A 10,268-nucleotide genomic window follows, 5' to 3' on the forward strand; every position below is an offset into this window, starting at 1 on the left:
CTATATTCCTGTTATAAGCGAAACCATCTGATATTTTTCTTTTTCCTTCTGGCTTATTTCACTGAGCATAATTCCTTCTAGCTCCATCCACATTGCTGAGAATGGCATGAGTTTATCTTTTTTGATTGCTGAATAATATTCCATTGTGTATATATACCACGTCTTCTTGATCCAGTCATCTATTTTTGGGCATTTGGGTTGTTTCCAGGTTTTACCTATTGTAAATAGTGCTGCAACAAACACAGGTGTACAGGTGCTCTTTTGAATCACTGTTTTTGTGTCCTTTGGGTAGATTCCCTAGTAGGGGAATTGCCGGATCGTATGGTAGCTCCATTTTTAGTAGATTGAGGAATCTCCAGACAGCTTTCCACAGTGGTTGGACCAGTTTGCACTCCCACCAGCAATGTAGGAGAGTTCCTTTTTCATCACATCCTTGCCAACATTTTTTGTTGCTTGTTTTTTCAATATGTACCATTCTTACTGGTGTAAGGTGGTATCTCAACGTGGTTTTGAGTTGCATTTCCATGATGATAAGGGATGTTGAACATTTTTTCATATGCCTATTGGCCATTTGCATTTCCTCTTTGGAGAAATGTTTTTTGAGTTCTTCTGCCCATTTCTTGTTTATTTTGTTTTTGTTGAGTCCTGTGAGTTCTTTGTATATCTTTGTGATCAGTCCCTTATCAGTTGAATGGAGTGCAAAGATTTTTTTCCCCATCAGTGGGGTGTCTCTCTGTATTGGTTAATGTCTCTTTGGCTGTACAGAAGCTTTTCTGTTTGATGTAACCCCAGGTGTTTATCTTTGCCTTCACTATCACTGCTTTGGGTGATGAGTCTTTAAAGATGTTTCTGAGATGTATGTCTTTTCAAACTGGTCCAACCACTGTGGAAAGCTGTCTGGAGTTTCCTCAGTCTACTAAAAATGAGCTACCATATGATCCAGCAATTGCACTGCTAGCGATCTACCCAAAGGACACAAAAACAGTGATTCGAAAGAGTACCTGGGGCCTCCCCTGGTGGCGCAGGTGGTTGAGCACCACGCTGAGAAGCTGCCCGCAGCCTCTGCAGTGCTGGTTAGATCCCAGCTAGCCGGTGAGAGTTCCACATGGTGTGGCAGACCTCTCCTGTTGTGCCCGCTGCTCCCCTCAGCAGTATATTTTGTCAGTCTGCCTGTTCTGTTCCCTGCTCTGTCTCTAGTGAATCCTCTCATCCTCCCGCACATCTGGCCTGTACCCCAGTTCAGGCCATATAAATAAATAAATAAATCTAAAAAAAAAAAAAAAAGAACAGCTGTACACCTATGTTTATTGCAGCACTATTTACAATAGGTAAAACCTGGAAACAACCCAAATGCCCAAAAATAGATGACTGGATCAAGAAGACGTGGTATATATACACAATGGAATATTACTCAGCAATCAAAAAAGACAAACTCATGCCATTCTCAGCAATGTGGATGGAGCTAGAAGGAATTATGCTCTGTGAAATAAGCCTTGAGAAAAAGAAAAATATCGGATGGTTTCACTTATTAGGACATCAGTGTAAATAATAATAACAATAATGACAGTACAAACCACAGCAAAGCAAAAACAGACAATTGTAAACCAGAGACATTCTGCACGGGAGAAGGAGGGAGAGGGGTGAGAGGGAGGGAGGGAGGGAGGAGCACAGGGGACTGTGGTGATGGTGCACAGGTGTCTTGGGGAAGGAAATTCTATGGGGACTCAATCTGAGGGGGTGGGGGGAAGCAAATATTGTCTAAAAAAAGTAAAATATGATAAATGTTAATATAAAAAAGAAAATTGATTAAAAAAGGAAAGATTCATGTTACAATGATCTTTGAAAACATTATATTAAGTGAGAGGTGCCAGACAAAGGGCAGCTGTTGTTCAGAATCCATAGGCAAATCCATATGAGAGAAATAGATCAGTGGTAGCCAGGGGTTGGAGGGAGAAGAAATGAGAGACTAGTAATGAGCATAGAGTTTCTTCCTGGGAAGTTTAAAATATTCTGGAATTAGTTAGTGGTGATGGTTGTACTATAATCCGAATACTCTAACAGACCCAGAACTACACACTTTAATAATTTTTTTTAATAATTTTTTTTAATAGAGGCATGTTTTATTTATTTATTTATTTGTTTGTTTGTTTGTTTTGTTTATACAGGCACTGGGTACAGTCAGAAGCGCGGGAGGGTGAGAGAATTCACCAGAGTCAGAGCGGGGAGTAGAGCAGGCAGAAGGACCGAAGTACACTGCTGAGGGGAGCAGCGGGCGGCAGGAGAGGTCTGCGCGCCATGTGGGACCCTCCTCTGGTGGCCGGGGAGCAGCCGTGGATAGAACCGGCGCCGCAGAGGCCGCGGGCAGCTTCGCAACCCAGCGCTCAACCGCTGCGCCACCAGGGAGGCCCAGAACTACACACTTTAAATGGTTATAGTGAATTTTATGTTATGTGAATTGCATCTCAAAAACAAACAAAGCAAAAACTGGGCTTATCTGCTATATTAGCAGCTTTGGGAGTGCTGGTGTGGCATTCTGCCCAGGTGACAGAGGCTTCTTAGTTGTGATGATTATCTAAGGAGCAACATTCCTCTTGAATGGGGAAAAGAACCAGTAAGTGCAAGGCAGAGTCCAACCCAGATACCGGAACTGGTTGTTCAATTTTCTAGAACCAGAACTTGAAAGGAAATGGCAGCTGAAACCTAGCCCTATAAATCAGAGTACATGGGGGAACTGGGATAAAGAAGGCAAGGCTTAGCATTCCATGAACAGAACAGAGGAACCATACTAAGGGAAGTGTGGATCCAGCCACATGAGAGCTCAGACCCCACATGAGAGCTCTGGGACCTGGATTAGATCTGAGGGCTGTGTAGTCCAATGCAGCCCTTAAGGATGCTCTGGTCAGCGGTGGGCTACATGTATAACAGTGGTGCCCATAGGCTAGAAAAAATAAATAGCTTAGGTTTGTATTAGTCTGTACCTTCTAGGTTTGTGTAATTATATTCTATGATGTTCTCATAAGAATGAAATTGCCTAATGACGCATTTCTTACAACATATTCCCATCATTAAGCAACACAAGGTTGTTCTTGGTCTCCATTTAGTACAGCTCAGCCTGTTTCAGTACATCCTAACTCAGAACAGGTCAAGGAAGAAGGATGGTGCTGAGCAGGATGTGATGAGGACTAGGGCAAGGGAGGGCAGCTAACCAGCTGGTTGAGACAGAAAATTCCTCCAAATGAAAATTGTTTCTCAAGTTTAAGGCTTTGGGGGCTTATTACAATGCAAATGCCTCTGATAGGTTAGATAATAGACTCAAGAGCACACTGCTAGGAAGTGAATTGTTTTCAATGGTGTGGATGAAAAGCCGTCAAAGATGGTGCTTAAAAGCATGGACCATGAAAACAGACTTCTTGAGCTCAAATCATAGTACTGTATGACCTTGGATAAGTTTCTTAACCCCTCTGTGCTTCAGTTCACTCCTCTTTTAAATGTAGATAGGCAAATGTCTTTGCCTATCTCAGGTTGTAGTGAGGATTAAAGGATTCAATACATATATAGCATCTGGAATAATGTCTACTACCAAGTTAGAGCTAACCATTATTAGTAACAGGCTCTATCTACCTCACCCAGAGAGACCAGGCATTCCCAGGCACATGCAGCCGATGTCACAGTCTAGCACCCTCTGTGTTTTCTGTTTCCCCATATCTCATTCTGGAAAGAATTACCCTCATTTATGTATTTCTTTAAGGGTCAAACTGAATTTATAAAGTCACAAAGAGTGCTAGATGCTTGACTGCTTGGTAAGAGCAGAAATGGGGCAGAAACCACCAGTTAGCTCTAGGTGACTCAACCTTTCTCAAGCTAATCCCCTGTTGGTGGTTGCAATGATTTCTCTTAAAAACTGATTATAGGGCCTCCCCGGTGGCGCAGCGGTTGAGCGCTGGGTTGCGAAGCTGCCCGCAGCCTCTGCCGCAGCCCCGGTTCTATCCCCGGCAGCTCCCCGGCCACCGGAGGAGGGTCCCACATGGCGTGCAGACCTCTCCTGCCGCCCGCTGCTCCCCTCAGCAGTGTTCTTCGGTCCTTCTGCCTGCTCTGCTCCCTGCTCTGGCTCTGGTGAATTCTCTCACCCTCCCGCGCTTCTGACTGTACCCAGTGCATGTATAAACAAACAAACAAACAAACAAACAAACAAACAAACAAACAAATAAAACATGCCTCTATTTAAAAAAAAAAAACTGATTATGTTCCTTGGGTAGGAAGGAAGAAAAGAGAAAACTTAGATACATTGAATTTACAGGGTTAATATCATTGGTTAGCTGAGCACAGTTGCCATGTGGTTGAATATGCTAAAATTATTTGCTGTTAAGAGATAGTATTTAATACTCAAAGAGCATCTGGTAAAAGATTTCAAAGAGTCTTTGCCAATTAACAAGTGAGCCCTCACTATCTTTCTTGGAAAGAGGTTCAGGTGTCTGTCCCTCATGATTGTCAACAAGATCTGAGCTAGGGCCTCCCCAGTGGCGCAGCAGTTGAGTGCTGGCTTGCGAAGCTGCCCACAGCCTCCACAGCGCTGGTTCGTTCCCTGGCTGCCAGGCGTGCAGACCTCTCCTGCCGCCCGCTGCTCCCCTCAGCAGTGTATTTTGTCAGTCTGCCTGTTCTGTTCCCCACTCTGGCTCTGGTGAATTCTCTCACCCTCCCGTGCTTCTGACTGTGTCCAGTGCTTGTATAAATCAACCAATCAATCAATCAATCAATCTTTAAAAAAAAAAATCCTACCTACCCTAGAGGGTCCAGCCCCAAAGTTACCAATAAAGCCTCTCCCCTCACCCCGTTCCTTCTCTGCGTTCTGCATGTACTTTTTTCCTATATTCTAGTAAATTGCCTTATAGTATAATAATATAGTTCTAGTTCCATGCCTTTCCCACATTTGAGAGTAAGTTCTTTGATGTCATGAACTGCTTTATCTTCATCTCAGTATCACCTTCTGCCTTCTTACTCACTCACACCAAATAAATACCCTAACACTGGGATTGGGTTATTTGTACTCTGAGGGAAACTTCCCCTTGAAATCCTTATTCCTCTTCAGAAGGCATCTCTTTCACTTGAGAAGCATTTTTTCTGTCTTGCACTTAGTAGAAATTCTACACCTGTTGGTTAAAGTAAATGGAAGAAACCGAAAATTAGAGGATCTTGGCAATCTGACCAAGCCTACAGAACCAAGATGAAACTGGGAAATCCATCTGCTGTGTTTCAGCTATTATGTCAAGTTGGTAGCGGTGTGAGCAAATGTGTTGCTGTATGGTTTCCAAAAATTCCAGATGGGCCTCCTATTATTTGCTTCTTTCCTTTTTTCTACACATGTTTACTGAGCATCTATTATATAGTAGGCTTTGCGCCAGGCAATGGAGATTCAATCATGGGTAAAAGCAAATTGGCCTTTATTCTTATGGAGCTTAGAACCTTACCAGTGCAGGAGACAGCTGTTGATCAAACAGTTCTGCAAAGGAATGTGTACTTCCTCTGAAGTGCTCTGAAGGACAGGGACACAATCTGTGGAAGTTTATTGCCAAGGAAATTGACCTAGCCCAGGTAGGGTGTGGAGGAAGTCAGGGAAATTTTTACTGAGGAAATGACCATTGTTTTTGATAGTTTTGAGAACTGAAGGACCAAGAAGAATTGACTACAAGGAGGAGGGATGAATTGTGTACAAAGAAAGAAGTGAAAGGTGGGGGTATGGGGAAGTTTACCTGTCTGTGCACAAGCAGATGTTGCTGTGGGAAGATTTGCGCATTTTGGGAACCAAAGAATGGGAGCATCTGGCTGGAGTCCAGAGAAGATGCAGGAGGTGGTTCCATCTGAGGCTTGAATATACTTGAATAAAGCTGCCAGAACATCTTTGGCCAAGTAGGACAAGTTTGGAGGTTAGTCTTTATCCTTACACAGCGGGAAGTCATTCAAGGTTTCAAGCCAGGGTAGAAAGTAATCAGATTGATAGTCTGGAAAATAGCCTGATTGCTCTGTTGGAGTGGACTAAGATGTGGGGGGAGGACGTAAGAAAGGAAGGAGACCAGCCAGGAAGTTCCTGCTAGTAGTCAGGTGACAAGGTGGTGGCAATGAAGAGGGAGAAGATGGAAGACATCTAAAATATAAAAATCACCAGGAATTGGTAAGGTTGTGAATTACAGCTGAGGGCTTGTCTCAAAGTCTTTTCTGTTTTTGTCCAAATACCAGGTCCTCTGTGGGATTCTGGGTAGCAGCTGGCCATATAAGCTCTCAGAAGTGATACCAAAAAAAGTGCTTCTGCCTTCAAAGTATTTCTACTCAAAGGTGACACGCAAAATGCATATTGACACTTCAAACAATCTCTCAGGTGCTGAACATAGACACATAAGGGTGAAGTTCACATAAGTGGGAATTGAATGAGTGGGAATGAAGCCTTCTAGACTTCCCGAAGTCAGAGACTGAGTTGAAGTTTCGTGATACTTTCGAGACCACCAAGGAAAATGTTTGCTTTTTGCCAAGAGATGAGAAACCCTCATATTAATTATAAATAAATCTGAGTCCATCCCTTCAGTTCACATATTCACCTGATTTTTTTTATTTTTAATTCACATAATCACTTGATTTTTACTGAGCAGAGGGAGGTAGGGTTTTTAACATAATTGGAGACTACAGTTTTGGGTTTCAGATTCAGTGTATTGGTTAGGTCTCTTTCTTTTATTATGGTAAAATATGTGTAACATAAAATTTTCCATTTTAACCTTTTCTTAATTGTACAGTTCAGTCATATCCACAAAGTTGTGCTACCATCGTTATCAATCATAGAACTTTTTCATTTTCCTCATACTGAAACTTTGTACCCATGAAACGCTAACTCCCCATGGTTCCCTTTCCCTCCTAGCCCCCCAGCAACCACCATTCTACAATCTATCTCTATTAACTTGATCACTTTACAAACTGCATTTAAGTAGAGTTACAGTAATCTGTTTTGTGACCGGCTTGTGTCATTGGTTTAATGCCCTCAGGTTCATCCACACTGTAGCATGTTTGTAGAATTTCCTCCCCTTCTAAAGCTAAATAAATATGTTAGCATATGTATAGACCACATTTTATTCATCCATTCATCTGTTGATGGATATTTGGGCTGCTTCTACCTTCTGGTTATTATGAATAATGCTGCTGGGAGCATTGGTATTGGTGTACAAGTGTCTACTTGATGCTCTGCTTTCATTTCTTTGGGGTATGTATTCAGAAGTGGAACTACTGGATCACATCATGATTCCATGATTAAGTTTTTGCGGAATCGTCATACTGTTTTCCACAGCAGCATAGCACTTTATTTTTTATTTTTTTAAATAAATTTTATTTTTATATTCCCCATACAATTGCGACCCCCTTATTTTGACCCCAATTCCTCCCCTCCCCGCCCCTCACCTCCTGAAGAGTGTCTCTGGTTCATAGTTTTTTGTTGATTTTGATTTTCACTTTCTTATAGTTATTCATTTTCCTGGTATTTTTCTTTTTCTTTCTGGCTTATTTTGCTGAGCATGATCCATTCCAGTGCCATCCATGTTGCTGCAAATTGCATGTGTTTATCTTTTTTGAATGCTGAGTAATATTCCATGGTGTATATGTACCACATCTTCTTGATCCAGTCATCTATTTTTGGGCATTTGGGTTGTTTCCAAAGTTTAGCTATTGTAAATGGTGCTGCTATAAACATAGGGGTGCAGGTGCTCTTTGGAATTGATGTTTCTGTGTCCTTTGGGTAAATAACTAGGAGTGGAATTGCTGGATCATATGGAAGCTCTATGTTTAGTAGGTCCAGAAATCTCCACACAGCTCTCCATAGTGGTTGGACCAGTTTGCACTCCCACCAACAGTGCAGGAGAGTTCCTTTTTCTCCACAACCTGGCCAACATTTGTTGTTGCTAGTTTTTTTTTTTTTAATATGTGCCATTCTCACTGGTGTAAGATGGTATCTCAGGGTAGTTTTGATTTGTATTTCCCTGATTACAAGTGATGTTGAACATTTTTTCATATGCCTGTTGGCCATTTGCATTTCCTCTTCAGAGAAGTTTCTTTTTAGCTCTTCTGCCCATTTTTTGACAGGATTATTTCCTTTGTTGTTGAGTCTCATCAGCTCTTCAGCATAGCACTTTATATTGTCACCAGTGATGCAGATGGACTTTCATATCCTCATCAACCCTTTTCTTTGTTGTTGTTGTTTTTTAAAGATTCATTCATTTATACATACAAGAACTGGGGTGCAAGCCAGAGTTGCAGGGGAGGGTGAGAGATTCTCACAGAGAGGGAAGCAGAGCAGGCAGATCCACCGAAACACACTGCTGGGGGGTGCAGTGGGCAAGACAGGTAGAGGTCTGCTGTGCCATGTGGGCTGTTCCCTGGCCAGCCCAGGGATCGAACTCGTGCTGTAGTAGCAACAGCCTGATAACACTATCCTCAACCCCTGTGCTACCAGGGAGGCCCTGTTGTTGCCTTTAAAAAAAAATCCAAATAGGTGTGAAGTAGCATCTTATTGTGGTTTTGGCTTATTTTCCCTAATACCTAGTGACATCTCATGTGCTTATTTGTCATTTGTGTATGTTCTTTAGAGAGATGCATATTAAAGCCCTTTGCCCATTTATTAACGGGGCTGGGTTTTTGTTGTGAAGCTGATAGCTTTCTTTTCTTTTATTTTTTTAAAATATTTTATTTTATATAATTCTTGCATCATTTTTCATTTTTGCACTGTGTATGCATTTTCATTTTGATTATATTCCCCGTACAATCCCCACCCCCCTTATTTTGACCCTGAACTCTCCCCTACTCCCCCCCAATAGCTTTCTTTTAATGCAACTTCAGAAATCAAACTTATTCTGACTCAGGTAAGAACTAAACAGAAGTAACTGAAAAGTTTAAGGACATCTGGGGTCAAGGTACTGTGGATGGACTTGCCCTTCTTAAAATTCATCAGGTGAGACCCTAATACTCAATGTATCTGTATTTGGAAATGGGACTCTTAGGAAGTAATTAAGATTAAATGAAGTCGTAAGTATGGGGTCCTAGTCTCATAGGATTGATGTCCTCATAAGAGGAAGGAAGAGCTCTTTCCACACACACATGCCCCCTCACCAAGGGAAGGCTATATTAGGACTCAGGGAGAGGGTTGGGGTCTGCAAGACAGGAAGAGAAAACCCAGCAGAGCTCCACCATACAGGCACTGATCTTGAACTTCCAGCCCCTTGACTTGGAGAAAATTTTTTTTAAAGTATATTCATAGGGCCTCCCTGGTGGCGCAGCGGTTGAGCGCTGGGTTGCGAAGCTGCCCGCGGCCTCTGCGGTGCCAGTTCGATCCCCGGCTGCTCCCCGGCCAACGGAGGAGGGTCCCACATGGCGCGCAGACCTCTCCTGCCGCCCGCTGCTCCCCTCAGCAGTGTACTTTGGTCCTTCTGCCTGCTCTGCTCCCTGCTCTGGCTCTGGTGAATTCTCTCACCCTTCCACGCTTCTGACTGTACCCAGTGCATGTATAAACAAACAAACAAGTAAATAAATAAATAAATAAATAAATAAACATGCCTCTATTAAAAAAAAAGTATATTCATAGATTTTAAATTTTTTGAGGTTTTTATTTATTTAATTTATTTAAATTTTTTACTGTAGTAAGTTGTTGTTTGTGTATTAGAACTATAGGCTGTCCCTCCACACACCCTACTCCCAAGTTGTTACCCTAAGGCACCCACCAACAAGACATTCACCTTGCTCTCACCCCTTCCACCTCCCTCCCCACCAGGTAGCATCCGTTCTGTACTCAGCTTTCTAAGGTTAGTTCTTAGTTTGGCTTTATCTGACCCTTTATTTGGTTTCTCTATATTCCACACATAAAGGACACCATCTGGTATTTTTTTATCCTTCTGACTTATTTTGCTTAGCATAATTCCCTCTAGCTCCATCCATGTTGCTGCAAATGGCAAGAGTTTATCTTTTTCGATAGCTGAGTAGTATTCCATTGTGTATATATACTACAACTTCCTGATCCACTCATCTGCATGAGGTACTTTGGTTGTTTCCTTAGCTTGCCTATTGTAAATAGTGCTGCAATGAATGTGGGAATGCATGTTCTCTTTGAATAACTATTTTAGTATTCTTTAGGTAGAAACCTAGGGGTGGAATTGTTGGGTTATATAGTAGATCCATTTTTGATCTTTTGAGAAACTTCCATACTGTTTTCCATAGGATCTAGATCAAACTACATTCCTACCAATAGT

The sequence above is a fragment of the Talpa europaea genome (assembly GCF_964194135.1).
Source record: "Talpa europaea genome assembly, chromosome: 12".
NCBI lineage: Eukaryota > Metazoa > Chordata > Mammalia > Eulipotyphla > Talpidae > Talpa > Talpa europaea.